The following is a 20357-nucleotide window of genomic DNA, read 5'->3' on the forward strand; positions in this document are numbered from 1 at the left end:
AATGCTGACATATTCTTGGCACTAAGAGGTTCTTATTGATGTGTTTAAACCAACACAATACTTACATGGTAGAAGAAAGCTGACTCCCACACGTTATCTTGTGACTTCCATACATGCACCATGGCACATGAGCACACACAAAAAATAAATAAATGTGTAAAAATGAAAACCCTCTACATGTAGCCCAAGTTAATAACCCTCTCTATTTAGGAACATGCCATGATAGGAAGAAAAATCATGACTAAGAGATGAGACCTTAGTTATTCTGTGGGGATTTATTTCCATTTGAGAGCAAATACTGCTGTCTAAATGCAGCCATTTTCATGTGATCCTAAGTTTTGTGTGGGCTCAGGCAGGAATGCCTGCCTTCTTACTGTTTTCTTAGGCTGCCTTTTCTACAGGCCAAGAACTTTACCCTTCACGCTGAGTGATTTTCACTGTTTTATGTCTCATGGTAAACTCCTTGGGTACTGCCATGTTCCTTTAATTCGGAGGTCAGATTTTAGAATTACCCATATTAAAATCTCAGTGACAGGAAAATAAAATGTAGCAAACATAAGTTTAAAATTCTTTTAATGCCTTGTGTCTAAATATTTGTTCAAAGAGCTGCAGTTTGTAGTCTTCAAAATAGGCTTTTTCTCCCTTTTGTTATTTTAGTCATCCTAACTTAAAATGATGAAATATTCTTTGCTTTCTAACTTGCATGAACCTGTTCAGTGACTATCATATTGGTTATAACTGTATTCCCAATACATATTATTTCAAGATGCTAATGTATAAATATGACTATGATGTCAATATTTAAGTAATTGATTTTGTCAACATTGCTAAACACTCCACTGTACTAAACAGTTTATGTAGTGTGTTAAATGAAACACACATTTATATTGTTTAATTCAAGGTTAAATTGCTGATTTATTTCTTACTTTGTTATGACAGTCAGCAGTGATTAGTCTCAACCTCTAAATTATAGTAAAGGAAAAGAAAGGTGACCTTCAAGGCTGAGCGATAAAATACTGTTTCTCTTGACTGCCAGCAGCACGAGGACTAAGGTCTCTGAAACCCAATTGCATTTTCAGTACTGTAATTTTTACCTCTTGACAATTGGCCATCTTGTTTATTTATGATACTAGTTTATGGTCACAGCCAACCATTCTCCACTGTTCCCACAAGCACTAGAAAGAGGGATCATTTACTAGTGAATAATTTGATTGAGTTGATTTACTGCATCTTTCTTGAAAGCATGTTTTGACTGAGTGACCTTGGCTCTTAATATTTGGTCCATAACAAAAAAAGAAAAATGAATATATTTATCCATTGCTTGGGGACATGGAGTGGAAATAGTGGCTTATAAGGTAAATGATACACATCAGATGTACTTCTGTGTGTTTTAATGCATGTGTGTGCATGCAGGTACACATGTGCACACATTAAGAAACCGAAAAACAACACTTGCTGCTCTTCCTTTGTCCTCAAGTGCTATGTGTCTTTTAAGGCAGGGTCTTTCAGTACCCTGAACTGAGCAAGTAACTTAAGATGGGTGCCAGTTAGCCCAGGATCTGCCAGCCTCTGACTCCACAAAAGTGGAATTCTAAGCCTGTGCCAACACCTTTAGCTTTTCATGCAGGTGCTAGGGATTGTTCTCAATTTGTCATGATTCTAAGGCAAACCCTTTAATGACATATGTATTTCCCTCAGACTCCTTAGATGGACTTTTGATAAAAGAAAAGTCAAGTCTGAAAGATTCTCTTAGAAAGTGATAACACTAGATTGTTGGAGTAGAGTAGGCATTAAGGAAACAAAAAGTATAGTTATAGTTATAGTTATAGCTTTTAGTTGGGGAACCTGCAAACACACTAGAGAATGGGAAACTAATAATCCCACACAGTTTCTCACGTTTGCTATATTTTAGCAATAAAACACTACTTTACAATAATCAATGACTATAGAGTTGTTATATCTATTTTTTTAGTTTCCAGAAGTCTGAATATTAATTATTAAAAGTCATTGTAAAAATTGCATGAGCCCAAATAAGGAGAAGTAATTCCCATTTGATCTGGCTATGTACATATTTATTTAGTGTAAGCCATAATTAGTAGGAAATATAATTTTGAACACTGTGGCTAGTTGCCACCTTTGAATTGTCTCAATAAATTTAAATACTGTTGGAAGCTTTCCCCTGTTCTTTGAATAACTGACAATGCTAATTTGATGGGACCTTTTTTGTTCTTATTAGCTTTGACAGTTTATTGATGTCATTTGTTACATTTGGAAGGAGGGCAGTATTTTCAAGGTAATGGTGCAGAGGCCAGGATTTAGAGTATTGTTATATTTGTAGCTTAAATTTTTAAATGTCACAGCAATTGAAACCAATATAATGTGTTAATTTTCTTCCTGAGTAATATAAAATGAATTTCCCAGTTGGTAAAATAAAATTATATGCTGAAAAATTGCATGACTCTTGTTCTAAGCCCATCTGTCTCCATCTTGCTTTTAATTATGACCAGTGTCAACTCTGTACTAGCTGCCGCATTGGGAGTCCTCTCCCTGCTCACCTCATTCTGTGAACTTCCCTTAAAGTCCAAGGCCATCTAAATTTCAATGATTCCAAAAACAAATTTTACTTTCTTTCCATGCATTTTCACAGTGCTAGATCTCCAGTTCTGTTCATAATAAGAATGTCTGAAAACACCTTATTTATGTGCTAAGTATTTCATAGAACATTTCTCTTGTCTCTCTCAGGAAACCAAAACAGTTGAAAAAATTTCTAAAAATAGATTTAGCCTTGGTCCTCACCTTATTTACATATTAATTCTAACTAGATGACACATTAAAGAGTACGGTTTACTTATTGATCAGCACCCAAACCATTGAAATATTTGAGAAAGCATGGGTGCAAAAACAGACTCCAATCCATTTTTATGATTTTGGTGTTGACCTGTCAAGATAGAGTTTTCTTCCCCACGGTATTTCTTTGAAACAACTGATTCTGCTTGTTTTTTAAATAATGCTCCTTAGTTGATATTCTATGTTCACGGTTCTCTTCCTAATTTTTGGAATCACGTGTTTACTTTTGTTCATCTCTTGTTGCACAATTTACTGTTAGTCCCTCATCTCCCTTTGTGATGACCCTTTTCTTCCCCAAGGTCCCGTTGGATGTGTTTCCTCTGCTTTGGACTGCAGTTCAGAATGGACAGTGCACTGTCAGCAGTCTGATGCCCACCTCTTATTTTCCTGACACTCCCACTATAATAACTTATATTACAATGTCAAGAAATTTTCAGAATGTATTATTAACATAAAATCCCATGCTTATGAAGTTATAAAATCTCAATCTATTACTCTATACATTTTGAATCAATGGTTAGTTTTAATAGTGTTTTGATCATTTTGTTGGTTTAGTTGCTTTGCCTAGCCTGTCTGTTCAAGGCTCTGGGTTTGTTTTACAGCAACAAAATCATAAATAATTCTTAACTTCACTTGTAATAGAATCTCAGGATATGCCCTCATGTTCAGCAATTTTACTTAAAACTTGTTTTATTTTTCATGTTTTGAATTAGCCAATGTAAAATTAAACTCACATATACCCTTAAATATACAGCTTCAAATTTCTGCCTGAGGTCAATAATGATAAGAATGTGTAGTACATGAATATATACAGTTCACTTCAGAAAGCTTTGGGGGCTTAATAGGCACCTCAGTGGCTAAGAGTACTGCAGCTCCTGCAAAGGACCCAGGTTCAATTTCCTAGAAGCCACATGATAGTTCAAAACTGTCTGTATCTCAAGTTCCTGGGGAATCTATTATCCTGTTCTAGGCTCCATTGGCTCCTGGGAATTCCGTCTTACACATACATATATGTGAGCAAAATATTCATATTCATAAAAATAAATGTATCCTTTAAAAATCACAGAAAGATTTAGCTCTTTTTCCCAATGCTGTCAATAGTCAGATCTATACCCCCCTGCACAGTGGCAGCATCTGTGACTTACATAAAGAGTTCATAGTTCATTTTCTATATCAGGCAGGCAGGGATGGGAGCAGAGCTCACTTCATGTAGTGTCAGGAGATTAGTTACTTTTCTGCTGTGATAAAATATGATCACCAAGGCAAGTTGTAGAAGAAAGAGTTATTTTGGCTTTAGGGTCTAGAAGAAGAGAGAAGTCAAGGTTGGTGGGGAGGCATGGCAACAGGAAGTCAGAGGACAAATCTGAGAGACACTTCTTCAACAGAAAAAACAAGGCAGAGAGAATGAACTAGATGTGGGCAGACTGAGTTCTCAATGCCCATTCCCAGAGGGGTGCTACCTACAGTAAGACTCTATCTCCTTAAGACTTCACCACCTCAAACAGCATGGCCAATTGGGCACCAATCTTTTAAATACGTGAACCTATTGGGGCAATTTCTCATTTAGATCTATGCAAAGTAAAACTCCATGCATACTCCATGTATTGTTGGGGAAAGAGCATTACTGTAGCTATGGGGACATAGATCATTCCATTTACTTGTGGACTTAGAGCTCCTTGTATACAGTGGTGTGGGGAGACATTACCCAACAAACACTCTATTCAGGAGTCCTAAAGTACTTTTGAATGAAGTTTGCCCTGGTTACCTGGACTATTAAATAACTTGTGCATTCAAGAATAAAATGTTAGGTGATGGTGGCACATGCCTTTAATTCCAGCACTTGAGAGGCAGAGACAGGCAGATCTCTGTGAGTTCAAGGCTGGCCTGGTCTACAGAGTGAGTTCCATTGCTGTCTTCAAAGCTACAGAGAAACTCAGTCTTGAAAAATGAATAAGAATATAATACTAAACTATTTTTTAAAAAGTGGCCAGTGTCTAATTCTTCTCAAAATGTCCTTTTGTCATCTTTCCTAAGAGGATCCTGCTTGCATTCATTTGATCATAGTTACTCATGATCCTCTTTATCAATTTTCTTTAAATTTATATATTTTTATATCCACTGTAAAATCAAGTCTGACTTCTCTGAGCATTATTCTTGATTTAGCTCCCACACATCTTTCTTTACCTGAGTGCTGTTTAAGGAACAAGCTGAGATGATATATTGTGGTTTCTACTGAAGAAGACAGCATGAAGAATAGAAAATGTAGTATAATAAAGAACTGTTGCTCCATTGGCTGACATCATATTGGCAATATATTTTCTTCTCTTTAATGGTGATATGATATTTTTAAGGCTGACATTAAGTAGCTTATGTCTTCTTCTAAATAATCTCAATTATGCTTTCAACCAGGGTATTATACCAATCATGTCATACTTTTTGTGTTGTTTTATATCAGAGAGGTCTAAACAGTAATTGTGTATCTGTTAGTGCCTTTAAGACTCCGATAAGCTCATGGATACAGCAGTGGTTTCTGAGAAATGTTAGTAAATAAAAAAGGCTGTGATTGTATTATGGAAAAAAGCAATATTTGAGTACAACTGATTTATTTCCTCCATAATTTAAAAGGAAATGGAGTGGAATTTTTAAAACTACAGTTGCAAAACAGAACCAAATCATATATAAGTGCAAATAAGTTAATATCTAAAACTTTTTGGACTATGAAATGAAGAAGGATGCTAAAAAGAAATCCCACACTAGCAGCTCATAACTGAGTATAATAGAAGGTTATTTATTTAGGGGCAGACTCACAGATCACAATCCTCTGCATGAATAAGGAACAGGAACCTTATCATGCCACCGGAAGAGAGGCCAGAAACACGGTTTACATTAACATGTATATCAGAAGAGGCCGTGACCAAGTGGCCAGGTAACTTAAAGTCTACTAGTTGTAGGAATTCCTACAGCACCCCCCTTTTGTTTAAATAAGGAGTTTTAAGCCTAATACAAAATTATATACAATAGGAACAAATATCAGTTATAAAAATAGTAATTACAACCAGCATAAAAAATATCAAGCAAGAAACATGTGATAAATGTCTCAATAATTATCCTATCCTTAGGAGTTTAAGTCTTGTATTATGAATAACATGGTCAAGTCATGAGAGAAAAGTAACTACAACTATCTTGTCTACAACCTCAAAGAAGACCCTAGAAGGGAAATAATGTTACTTGTATAAGCAGGAAGTACAACCAAGCAACAAATGTGCAATAAATAACAGAGATGACTGGCTACCTGGGCAATCACCCAGTCTCATTTGCAACATTGGAGCAACCAACTTTGGCTAAGGTCAAGAGTAACTGACAGACCATTTTCAGAGGCAGGAAAATTTTCTAAACCATATTAACCTGTCTTGGCAAAATATGAGAATCTTTTTTCTTGCATCCTGCTTGTCCTGTCTGGATATAGAACATTTTGTCAGTGGTCAATGCATGGACACTTCCTTGCCCAAAGGCCAGTTTTGCCAAGAAGAAAACAAGCTCCAAGTGGAGTGTCTTCAGTGCTTAACATTCTCTCGAGAACAGATTGGTGCTGCCAGGAGCAAATTTGTCTCACTTAAACAGAACCCTAAGTTATTTAAATGACATATTCTACAGCTCTTTGAAATGATTGAAGATTACCTATCTATGCAGAATACAATCTCTTTGTATCTAAAGAACCTGATTAGTCTAACTATAAGTATGACAAACGTGGATGACTATTGACCTATAATTCTTAATACCTATATAATGTAAAGATTAAGATTTCATATTAGAATATTAAACAATCTTTGAACAACAAATGCAATAAATAAGGACAATGACCTCAAAATGTAAACAATGTATAAGTATCTTGATCAGATGTAGAAATATATATTGCAATATCCTAAAATTGTATCACTATACAAAATGTATTAAGCAGAGGTAGAAGCATGCATGCATACAATATGACAAAATAACTTTGCCTAGTATACAATTATAGTAGATGAAAATAGGAACATATTTAATATTATTTAAGTTTGTATCAATATACAAGAATCTAAACCAATGTAAATTGCCAATAAATAATAGCTCACAAGTATTCACTCTATTACTCACTATTATTATTAGTGTGAGTAAGCTCACACTAATCTATTATCCCATTCAATTTCCCTTTTTATTTTCAAAGAGGTCCCTGAGCTTACATAATTTTCCCCCAACTTCCAACCATATACCAATTATAATCAACATTTAAATGATATCCTTAACCCTGAGGGCAAACTTTGTTGGGAGTGGGGATGTCATCTTCTAGAATTACTTCCAGCTGTCATGGGGCAATGTTTTTTCTAAAGGATCCTGTGAAGGTAAAATGATGGCTAAGTTTCAACAATATTGTTTGGTATAATTGCAAATTGTCTCTGAGTATTCTGTAGGGGTTTTCTGAGGTTCCTATTTGGAGTTCTGGCCAGAACACTGTAAAAAAGTGCACCATTTCAGCTAACCAAGTTGGAACCATCTTGAGTAGCTGGTACCCAAAAACAGACCTTATAGTAACACTATCAGCATCATGACATCATATCAACCAGATGGAGTTGTTGTGGGGCTGCATCTTCTTCCAGGAAACTTCAAAGATTATTGCAGGAAAATTTATTGTTCATTGTGGAAAACTTAAATATTATTTATACAGACATATATTCAATGAATGGTACGATAGAGACAAAATAGGTATGAAAAAAGTAAATTGCTTTTCTAAATTCTTTCTTCCTTTTATCCCATACGGTGGCTCCTGACATGAAACAGAAACTCTGAATTTTTAGTTTAACAACATGCTTTAATGTAGAGAACAACAGAGTCATTGTCCAACTTCAAAACCAGCTCTCTCTCTCTCTCTCTCTCTCTCTCTCTCTCTCTCTCTCTGTGTGTGTGTGTTAATGTATATGTTTTGATCACCTGTCCTTATAAGTTATATTCCTTTTTTTGATGATCTTTATTGGATAGTTTCTTTTCCTCTGTCAGCATCCAAACATCCAGGGTCTCTTGAATTTTTGAAGATGTGTATTTTCCTGTAAAGACAAGACCATAACTGTGCCCCAACCCTATATGGTTTCCTTACCACCTGTATGTTGTCACCCCTGTGGATGAGCCATAATTTCTCTTTCTCAAGAAATTTCTCTTTTTAAAACTAAATCCTTATTAATTTTGGTGGTATTCATAATTTTTCTTCTCCCGATGAAACAAGAGCAAAACCACTCCCCCAATGTAACACATCTCCTGGCTTCCATTGTGAGGTCAACACAATGGAATACACTGGCTGATTTAATTCAGAAGACTTTTCTATTATCCACTGTCTCTCTGCTGCTGTTGTCCCTTCTCATTAGTGTTAAGAAAATTCAAGATCAATAAAGCATTATATAATCTTTTATGGGGGATATTTTCCATACCTTCCTGTTTGTTTAATGTATTCTTTATAGTTCAATTTGATCTTTCTATAACTACCTGATTTGTAAGATTTGGGGTATACCTACAATATGTTTTTTTAATTATAATAAGCAAAAAACCATTTAATTTTCTTAGAGACATATGCTGGAGCATTATCTGATTATTTGTTCAGTTAATCATGATGGCCATAAATTCTAATAAATGTGTGATTACTGAATCAGTTTTTTCTAAGCTCAAACAGTTGCCCATTGAAAGCCTGAATAAATATCAATGCTGTGATATACATATTTTAATTTCTGCAAAGTGGAACACATCCATGTGCCAGATTACATTCCTTTTAGTACTCTTTGCTTTATTCTCTGAAGGTAGTGGTGTTTGGTTATAGAAAGAGCAAGTAGGACATTTTTCTTACAATCTCCTTAGCTTGTTGTCATGTAATGAAAACTCTTTCTTTAAACATTTGCTAATAACATGATGTTTCTTATGAAATTCAGAGGCCTTCAACATATTTCCAACCAATAATTGATAAATTTCTGCATTACCTTGTGCTAGAGGACTTAGCAGACCCATATAGGATCGGATGTGTGTTATGTATACGGGACTAAACCGATTCCTGATTATATATTAAACCTGATTAATTCCTTTGGCAGAGAAAATTTTTAAACAACTTTGTACTTATTCTGGATTATCTGTTATAAATTCAGTGGTTTCAATATGCAAGACAACTCTTTTGGCGTATTATGAATCGGTAACTTTTTAAAGAGCTTCTTCAAAATTCCTTAGTACCATGAGAATAATATATAATTCTGCCTTTTGGACAGAATTATAAGGGCTTTGTTCCACCTTACTTAAATCTTCTGATTTGTATCCTGCCTTTCCTGATTTATTTGCATCAGTAAAGAATGAACAGGCTCCAATTATTGGTGTGTCCCATACAATGCAGGTAAGGATTCAGTTAGTTTTCTTTATAAGGTTAATTCTTTCACTTTTGGGATAATTGCTATTAATCTCTCTGAAAAACTTAGCACAAGCTCTTTGCTGAAGTCCATTTTCTTCCCATAATTTTTTAATTTTATCAGAAGTAAAAGGCACTATGATCTCTGCTGGGTCTATATCTACTATTTGAGGAAGTCTCAATTTTTCTTTTATAATTAATTCAGAGACTTTTTCCACATAAGTTTTAAATTTTTTACTTTGTTTATTTGGCAAAAATATCTGTTCTAAAATAATATCTTCCCTTTGCATTAAAATTTCTATAGGCCAAATTTTGGAAGTCAATATGAATAAATGCAATTAAAATTTGGATTCACCCTATCCACATGTGTCTCCTGCAATTTTTCTTCAACAACAATAAATTCCTTTTCTGCCTCAGCTGTTAATTCTCTGGGACTATTTAAATCTTTGTTATCATCAAAGGTTTTGCTTAAATGAACTGTTAGATCAGATGTTATCCCAAGAGCAGGTTGTAGACTGAATATGTCTCCTAGAAAACTCTGAAAGTCATTAAGAGTCTGCAATAAATCTCTCCTAATTCATGCTTTTTGTGTTCTAATTTTCTGTAAATTTATTTTATAACCTATGCAATTGACAGAATCGTCTCTTTGTATTTTTTCAGGAGCAATTTGTAATCCCCATTTTGGCAAAACTTTCTTTACTTCTTCAAACATTTTTTCCAAAGTATCTGTATTTGGATCATATATCAAAATGTCGTTCATTTAATGGTAAATTACAGATTTAGGATTTTTTTTTACATATTATTTTCAATGACTGACTTACAAAGTATTGGCATAGGATGGGCTATTGAGCATTTCCTGTGAAAGGATAGTCCATTGGTATCTCCTAGTAGGTTGAGAATTATTCTAAGTAGGCACTATGAAGGCAAATTTTTCTCTGTCCTTTTCTTGTGCAGGTATGGTGAAGAAACAATCCTTTAAATGAATAACTATAAGAGGCCATCTTTTCGGTAGTCAAGAGGCAGAGGAATTACAGATTGTAGAGGGCCCATAGGTTGAATTACCTTGTTGACAGCTCTTAGACATGTCACCATTCTTCATTTCCCACATTTGTTTTTAAAAACAAATACAGGAGAATTCCAAGGGCTTGCTGATTCTTCAATATGGTGAGCATCTAGTTGCTCCTGTACCAGTTGTTCTAAAGCCTGAAGTTTATCTTCTGTTAAACCTATATTGGTTTCTCAGTTAACCATTTTAAAGGTAGGCCCATTGGTACCTCTAAAGGTTTGCTAGTTGCTTTGTGTTCTTGTACAGTCTGAATGGTTGGTGACATTCATGTATATATAGTACCTTATAATATCCTTCCCAGAATTATGAGTTTCTGGGCCTGCAGGAATATTAATCTGGGTATTCCATTGCTGCAGCAGGTTACAATCCCATGAATTCATTCACTGTAATATTAGCCACTTACAGCCTTGGGATTCCTTTCTGTGCTTCTGGCCCTATGCTTTCAACCTATCTCGTGCATTGTTTTACTTGAGATTGGGTTCCAATTCTTAGTAACTGAACATCTGCCTTATGAAGAGGCCAATTTCAATGCCAATATTCTGGAGTAATGATACTTATGTCCACACCTGTGTCTATCAAACCCACAATTACAATGCCAGTTATATGCACTCTTAGCTTTGGTCTTTGATCATTTGTAGAAGTCAGCCAAAATATGTGTTTCCTATTTCCTATTGGAAGATTTGATTTATCCTCCATGTTTATTCCATCATCCAGAACAGTATGGTCTTTTACAGAAGGCTCTGGATTTTTAAATTTTCCCGGTAAGACATCTCCTCCACAGTGACTGGGAATGACTGGACCACTTTTTGCTTGGGGTGGCCCCCCCCAAGAAATTTCCTGATGGTATCTGGTTGCCTTGTCTGTCTTTTATTGATCTGCATTCAATGGTCCAATGTCAGCCTTTGCCACACCTTCTACATATACCTGAAGGGTGAGTGTCCTCCTTTTCCTGACATTCCCAGAGGAAACATTATTCTTAGGAATTCCTTGTGTACAATCCATTCTCATATGTCCTATTTTACCACAGTTAAACTTTTGGCATTTTGATGTCTTCTCAACCTTTTGGAAATTGCTTCTCCTACCCAAGATTCAGTATTATAGTCAAATACATCAATGTTCATTGTATGAAGGATCCATTCCTCCATAGGTGCTTATCTAACCTTTAAAGGCCCAAGTTATCTTTTGACATTCTACGTTGGCATTTTCAAAAGTGAGAGATTCAATAAATACTCATCTAGTATCTGGATCTGTTACTCCTATTTGCCAAAGTAAATTACAGGGTAGGAAGCTAAATCCCAGGGTAAGTCATCTTTGACAGTTACTATTGATGTTAAGTCCTGTGCTTGTACCTTCTTCTGTTGCTCATATGCTCCAATATTTTCCTCAATTGTTCCAAATCCTTTTACTATTGTCTTTGTAGAGCCTGAATCTCCTGACCTGTATATATTTCTAGTGATGTCATTGAGTTACCTAGTTCTCATTCTGCACATGTGATTCCTAGATCTGAAGTTTTTCCTTGAAAGATAACACCTCATTTTTTGGACATTATTTGGATAGTGTGAAGATTGCCTACCTGGAGAGATACTCTATCTGCTAACCTATTATAACTTTTTAACCATTTTTATTCTCAAATTAAACAGTATGAATTCTTTCAGATAATTTCTCAGTATCCTTAGATGTGGATTCAATTTTGTCTGACAAATTAATGTTACCATTTTCAATAGTATTAATTTTTTCAGGTAACTTTTGATTTTCAATGGTATTAATCCTGTCAGCTACCTGTTCATTATTAGTCTGTAAGACTGTATCATTTCTAAAAGTGTTTCATTTTTGGCTCTGTTATCAAACCCATTTCTTAAGAATATACTATGAAGAAAAAACCTGAATTGCAATATCCAATAAATAGATGTATCACAATAACCATATAAGCCTGGCAGAATAGAATCCATAGTATTAGCAAAAAAGCTACTAAAAGTTTCAATGGTAATGTTGTCTACAATTATATAATTTTCAAGTTTATTGATTTATTTATTAATTACCTGTTATGAAGTCTGGTAAATTTTTTAGGTATAATAATCTTTATTGTCCAGCAGTTGTCATGGTTGTGGAGTTGCAGCTAGCATCAATGTAACAGGTGGCAGCACAAATGGTCCGAGGAGCTTTAGCTTCCCGCCTTGGTACTGGTTAAATACCAAGAAATATGCTTTGCTTGACAAATTAACGTACATAGACCAAGATGTCCAGAACTCACTGGCAGAGAGCACAAACCGGAAGCTGCACAAGTTGCCATGTGGCAATGAACATGGCTGTTGGGGAGGGGATCTTCACAAGCCTGGGAAATTTCCAAGTTGCCTCACACAGTTAGATCTGCTATGGCGGGGGTTTTACAAAAACGATTAGGTTAAAGCAAGCCAGGCAGGCGTGTTTGGGCGTCTTTCTGGGCTATGGGCTGGTTAACCCAGTAGGCGTGGAGTCCGGATCCACAAGGGTGCCAGATGAAGAAAGTTGCTAAAATAAAATCCCACACTAGCTCAGAATTGAGTATAGTAAAGGGTTATTTATTTAGGGGTAGACTCACAGATCACAATCCTCTGCACAGGGAACAGGAACTGAATTATGCCACTGGAAGAGAGGTCAGACCTGTGCTTTACATGGGCATATACAGTATAAGAGGCAATGCCCAAGTGGGCTGGTAACTTACAGGCTACTGCCTGTAGGAATTCCTACAGCAATGAAACCCCAAGAAATTACAAAATTAGAAAACAAAATTGATCTTTAAAATAGGACAGTGATAAACTTGTTGCTTTATAAGGCAGATAAAAGCACATGGTTTATAAAATTTATCAAGCTATAGCGTCATTTGGCTGGAGAGTGTCTTGTTCAGACCTAAGTACTGTCATGTTAGAGCAGGTACAGAAATAGTGGGTGATGCCAGCACTGCTGTCACTGTTGGGTATGGATGGCTTATGTATAGGAGATGTATGAGCTACTTGGAGCTTATGACCTACTAGGCAAGGGATTTGGGAAATCCTACATAAAGAATCTTTATGAGGAATAAGCTCTTTGACAAATACCTGGGTAGTCCTGAAGTCATTTTTACAAAGATGGCTATATACTTGGTTAAGTTTGCTTCATGCACTGCATGTAACATGAGTCAAGAGCTGTATTCATGAGCTTCCAGGATTAGATTTAAATTGAAACTGAGGTTAACAGAGGATTTACGTCTTGGACAGATAAGTGTATTTACCTAATCTCATAGATTAGGCTTGTGTTTAGGTTTGCTAGATCACAACGCGCCTCTCAGTCCACGATACAACACTGCCCCAGGAGTCACACTCTAACTAGGAAGGATGTTATAGGGTACTAATTGTTCCTGAAAGGGGAGAATTTGTCATCTACAGCACAACTGTAGGGACATATCAATGTTGTTGCTTAAGATAGAAAACTTCCCTTAAATGATGTAGAATATAGAAAGTGCCAGAATTTCCAAAAGCTATTTGGCAGAGTTTATTTTAGATAATCCCAAAATATGTCTCAAAATTTTTCTTCTTGGCTTCTATATAAGATATTTTTAAAAAATGATCCATAAAGGCATCAGTGGCCCTTACATACAATGATTTCACATGACACTGATACTGCATGCATAAATATTATATACATTTCTAACTAGGTCGCAGCTATTAATCTTATTTGTCTTTACCTATTCCTAGCAATGACATACGAATACATAAATAATTACTTCTTAAGAACCTCCTAAGTCCATGAATTTTACTTTAAGGTACATGGATAATGAGTCTTCCATTCCATTCAAAATGTGAAATTTAAAACATCTTGAATACATAATTTTTCTAGTCAGTCTTAAATATTAAGTTCTATATCAGGCATAGCTTCCAACATTTAAAACAAACAAGTATTTTCTACAGAGCTCTAAGAATGTATTATTGGTTGGCTTTTCCCCAGAAGCAAAGATGTGATCATCACTTTTAAAGGTTGACAATTCCACTCCATTACCCCCACATCAATACTTTTCTTTCTTCACAGAGGTTGGGAAGGCTAACCCTTGGTGCAGACACAAGGTTTCAGAGTTTCTCAAACTGTAAACAGGGAGTCCAGTGACACTGGGAAACATAGATCTAGAAAGTATTTGGGGGAAAAACTTTTATATTGAATTTAGAGAACTGTGATAACATTTTACTCTCTCCCTTCCAAAAATAAGTTGTAGATAGTATATTTAGTTTGCATACTCTAATAAAAGTAGTTGATTTATAGTGGTCTATAAATTTGGAAAGGTAAATGACTGCTTTCCTTAAAGGTGGTGAAGGATAAACATTAAGTAATTTATGCCAGGCTATTTTGGTAGTAATTATGACGATACAAATGTTATTTTTTATTGATATCAAATTATTGGCTTGTAGACATCATGTAAATATCTTTAAGATAATCTTTACCACCATTCTGAGAAGTCTCTTGCTTCCAGTTCATAGTTTTTCACCAAGTAGAGGTAGCATTGTGTAAATGTGAGCTGAGAACAGCCTCCATCAGCCTTGCATTCTCTGACATTCTAGGCCTTGAGTGAAATCTGAAATGTTTATAGATCTGTAGGAATTATTTTGATTTAACTTTATATAACTTCTCTTATTACTACTTTAAAATAATTTCTTCTATTTTTTAGATATAATTCTTTTAAATCTAGAAAGTAAAGGAAATACTACTGCAGGTGACTGTTTTACACCAAGTATATCCCTGAATGATTTTGTAAATACTGTAAGGAAATATCTTATAACTCAACATTCAATCTTTTTTTTTAACTAAATGGTTATGGTAGAATAGCTATTACCACAGTACCCAAATATATGAAGACAAATACATTGTCTATTCCTTTATGAGTTCCTTTTCAATTGAGAAACAGAGACACAAGGCAGAGAAAACTGTTATTGATGTTTGCATACTATGATGACAGTAGGAAACATGGTGGTTTGTTCATTGACACATCTGGTGAATTTTAGGTACAAGGAAAATGACTGTAACTAAGTAGAAAAAAATGTCTTTCTGTGATACAGCTAACATTCTACTTCAAATTCAAAAAACATGAGGGATTATTTCACCTGGGATCAACAAAATTCCAGGGATGGTTAGGGGCATTTCTTTTGGGGACTGATTTAAAGGTAATGAAAAGCTCTAATTGACTGACAGGGAGATGACTGCTAAGGTTCCTCGAAGCTTAACTTATACAGTGAAAAGATTGGGTGAGCATTACGTGTAGAGCTGCTTCTCATTCCCTGACCTCTGGAAGTAACGCTTGCTGAGTGTCAGGCAGATTGCCACTATCTTTTTCTGGAACTAAGTAGTTCAGAAAGCTGTCAGTACCCTGCAGTGCCATAAAAGATAAATTCATTTAAAGTTAAATAAGAGAGAATGGTACAGTTTGTCTCACTTGATTTTGTAGTAATGCCTTCAATTCTGCAATGGATGGTAGTTCAGAACAGATTTTTCTTTCTTAAGTGGAAGAATCTCAAAGATGTCGGACTTGTTATTTTCTTTGCTCACTCTTTCAATTTCAGTGAATTCTAATGTGCTTATCCATCTCCTTTTTACTTTGTGCAAAGATAGTTTGAGTTTTTATGCACTAGCTTTGGCGAATCATCACAATTTAAGAAGAGACATGCCATCCTAACTTTCCACTAAGTTATTTGGTACTTGATTCTCAAAATGAACAAAACTCTATCCTCATGAAATTCTGTGAAATCAAATACAAAAATTAATCAATATGAAATGTACAGTAAAACAGAATGTGTTCAAACACAGTAACTTCTGCAGTTGAATGAACCATATCATTATTTGGGAGCAATGATTTAAAATTTATCTTCAGCTTTCATATATTTTCTATAAAAGCTTAACATATGTAAAAATATGATACTTCAGAGATTTTATACTTTGTGAAGGTACTTCTTTTAAAACAATTTGTAAAAGTTTTTGTACATTGTATACAATTAATTATTACTGTTTTATATTTTTTTATTTTAATTAATTAATTAATTTATTAAAGATTTCTGCCTCCTCCCCGCCACCGCCTCCCATTTCCCTCCCCCTCCCCCAATTATGTCCCCCTCCCTCATCAACCCTAAGAGCAATCAGGGTTCCCTGCCTTGTGGGAAGTCCAAGGACCACCCATCTCCATCCAGGTCTAGTAAGGTGAGCATCCAAATTGCCTAGGCTCCCACTAAGCCAGTACATGCAGCAGGATAAAAACCCATTGCCATTGTTCTTGAGTTCTCAGTAGTCCTCATTGTTCGCTATGTTCAGCAAGTCCGGTTTTATCCCATGCTTTTTCAGACCCAGGACAGCTGACCTTGGTGAGTTCCCAAAAGAACATCCCCATTGTCTTAGTGTGTGGGTGCACCCCTCGCCGTCCTGAGTTCCTTGCTTGTGCTCTCTCTCCTTCTGCTCCTGATTTGGACCTTGAGATTTCAGTCCGGTGCTCCAATGTTGGTCTCTGTCTCTGTCTCTTTCATCGCCTAATGAAGGTTAATATTCAGGAGGATGTCTATATGTTTTTCTTTGGGTTCACCTTCTTATTTAGCTTCTCTAGGATCACGAATTATAGGCTCAATGTCCTTTATTTATGGCTAGAAACCAAATATGAGTGAGTACATCCCATGTTTCTCTTTTTGGGTCTGGCTTACCTCACTCAGGATAGTGTTTTCTATTTCTGTCCATTTGCATGCAAAATTCAAGAAGTCATTGGTTTTTACTGCTGAGTAGTACTCTAATGTGTATATATTCCATACTTTCTTCATCCGTTCTTCCATTGAAGGGCATCTAGGTTGTTTCCAGGTTTTGGCTATTACAAACAATGCTGCTATGAACATAGTTGAGCATATACTTTTGTTGTATGATAGGGCATCTCTTGGGTATATTCCCAAGAGTAGTATTGCTGGGTCCAGGGGTAGTTTGATCCCGAATTTCCTGAGAAACCACCACACTGCTTTCCAAAGTGGTTGCACAAGTTTGCATTCCCACCAGCAATGGATGAGTGTACCCCTTTCTCCACAACCTCTCCAGCAAAGGCTATCATTGGTGTTTTTTATTTTAGCCATTCTGACAGGTGTAAGATGGTATCTTAAAGTTGTCTTGATTTGCATTTCCCTGATCACTGAGGAAGTTGAACATGACCTTAAGTGTCTGAGGACACCGTAGAGAAAATAAACACACTCTTTTATATTTTTTAATTTAGGCCAATGTGGTGGCTCAGCAAGTTAGGTCACTTTTTGCTAAGCCTGATGAATTGAGTTGTGGCATCCCAAAGCAAGGAGAGAATTGTTTTCTAGAATTTGTCCTCTGGCCTCCTCACTCATCCCTAAACATCAAGTGAAACAAAAATATATCATTTGACCATTCTATACATGCTTATAATTTGATTCTCTTCATTCCCATCATCTCTCTTACTCTCTCTCCTACCTGAGGTAAAAAGACATGAAAATGGGAGGATTTGTTGAATTATCTTTCACATGATTCTAGTTTGTTTTGAACTTTTTATAACCCCCGTAATCGAATCTACTTTGTTCATTTAACAATGATGTAGTTTGTTTCTTCAACTAGACTCTAAAAGTCATGATAGTAGTAGATAATTTTTTGAAGATCTTTTTAATGAATTAGTTCTGTCGCTAACATAGATTTTCATCTTACCACATTACCTTTATAATATTTCTTAAATTTTCAAGGGGCAGGACAAGTACAGTAGCATATGAAGGAGATGTCTGAATTCCACAATGAGATAAAACATACAGAGCAAAAAAACTGAGGTTATACAAATACCAGATGTTCAAGGATCTTGTCCAAGCTGAAGATCTTGGACTTCCTCCACAGTAGAATGTCCTTTTGTTGTCATGATCATTCTGTTCTAACCCAAACTCTCCACAATGAAAACCTTAAAAGGATGCCCACATATTCCTGCTCCCTTGCCATACTACTAAGACAGCAACTTAGACTCTATATATCTATACTTCTGGAACAATTTGACTTGAAGTAACTCTGCACTGTCATGTTGATTTTGTTGTATTGATTTATCTCAAATTGCCTAAGAATGACAGTAGCTATTGCCCTACAAAAAGATGATCATAGACACTTCTATCATAAAAGTCTAGCAGACATGTTTTCAAATAACATCTGCTTACCTGGAGGGAAGTGCTTGGCATGTATTATTCACGTGATCATCATGAAAAAGCTATGCAGTAATAATGTTAATATATTTATTTGACAGTTAAAGTTTCAGGAAATCAAGAGTGCTACAAATATTACTTAGTTACAAGGGTGTAAGAAAATGGCACCAGACTCAGCTAGGCTTGGCCAAAGGTTCAAGTCTACTGACACATTAGACATGGCTTTTCTCTTGTACAAAAGACCTGTGACTGCTTTGCTACCACCATTAATAAGCTGCCCAACAAGTGGAAAGTAAACAAAGAATGCTTTCTGAGAAACAAATGAAACAAACATAGCAGTACATATGATGATTTCTGGGATATTTTGAAAGTCAAAAATGTATTTCAAATATGCATCATCAAAAACTATTACTGAAGAAATTAAAACCCCAAGTAATATCTTATATCACATTATAAGAATAGACCATCTTTTCTTTCTTTTTTTATTAATTAATTAATTTATTAAAGATTTCTGTCTCTTCCCCGCCACCGCCTCCCATATCCCTCCCCCTCCCCCAATCAACTCCCCTTCTCTCATCAGCCCTAAGAGCAGTCAGGGTTCCCTGCCCTGTGGGGAGACCAAGAACCTCCCACCTCCTTCCAGGTCTATTAAGGTCAACATCCAAACAGCCTAGGCTCCCACAAAGCCAGTATGTGCAATAGGATCAAAACCCAGTGCCATTTTTCTTGACTTCTCAGCAGTCCTCATTGTCCGCTATGTTCAGTGAGTCCGATATTATCCCGTGCTTTTTCAGACCCAGTCCAGCTGGCCTTGGTGAGTTCCCAAAAGAACATCCCCATTGTCTCAGTATGTGGGTACACCCCTCATGGCCCTGAGTTCCTTGCTCGTGCTCTCTCTCCTTCTGCTCCTGGTTTGGACCTTGGGGTTGTAGTCTGGTGCTCCAATGTGGGACTCTGTATCTGTCTCCTTTCATCGCCTGATGAAGGTTAATATCCAGGAGGATGTCTATATGTTTTTCATTGGGTTCACCTTCTTATTTAGCTTCTCTAGGATCACGAATTATAGGCTCAATGTCCTTTATTTATGGCTAAAAACCCATTATGAGTGAGTACATCCCATGTTCCTCTTTTTGGGTCTGGCTTACCTCACTTAGGGTAGTGTTTTCTATTTCTGTCCATTTGCATGCAAAATTCAAGAAGTCATTGTTTTTTACTGCTGAGTAGTACTCTAATATATATATTCATTCCATACTTTCTTCATCCATTCTTCCATTGAAGGGTATCTCGGTTGTTTCCAGGTTCTGGCTATTACAAACACATGGGCACAGGAGACCACTTCCTACGTATAACCCCAGCAGCACAGACATTAAGGGCCTCATTGAATAAATGGGACCTCCTGAGACTGAGAAGCTTCTGTAAAGCAAAGGACACTGTCACTAAGACAGAAAGGCAACCCACTGACTGGAAGAAGATCTTCACCAACCCCGCAACTGACAAAGGTCTGATCTCCAAAATATATAAAGAACTCAAGAAACTAGACCGTAAAAGGCTAATCAACCCAATTACAAAATGGGGCAATGAGCTGAACAGAGAATTCTCCACAGAAGAAGTTCAAATGGCCAAGAGACATTTAAGGTCATGCTCAACTTCCTTAGCGATCAGGGAGATGCAAATCAAGACAACTTTAGATACCATCTTACACCTGTCAGAATGGCTAAAATAAAAAACACCAATGATAGCCTCTGCTGGAGAGGTTGTGGAGAAAGGGGCACACTCATCCATTGCTGGTGGGAATGCAAACTTGTGCAACCACTTTGGAAAGCAGTGTGGCGGTTTCTTGGGAAATTCGGGATCAACCTACCCCTGGACCCAGCAA

At 36.2% G+C, this 20357-nt stretch overlaps 1 protein-coding gene across 1 annotated transcript in view; it reads left to right on the plus strand.

Annotated features, from left to right (window-relative positions):
- Naaladl2 (N-acetylated alpha-linked acidic dipeptidase like 2) overlaps positions 1-20357 on the plus strand; it is a 701987-nt gene that overhangs the window by 631844 nt on the left and 49786 nt on the right. The gene's annotated exons all lie outside the window — the stretch shown is intronic.

This window comes from Chionomys nivalis, chromosome 24, assembly GCF_950005125.1.
Source record: "Chionomys nivalis chromosome 24, mChiNiv1.1, whole genome shotgun sequence".
In the NCBI taxonomy this organism is placed as follows: domain Eukaryota; kingdom Metazoa; phylum Chordata; class Mammalia; order Rodentia; family Cricetidae; genus Chionomys; species Chionomys nivalis.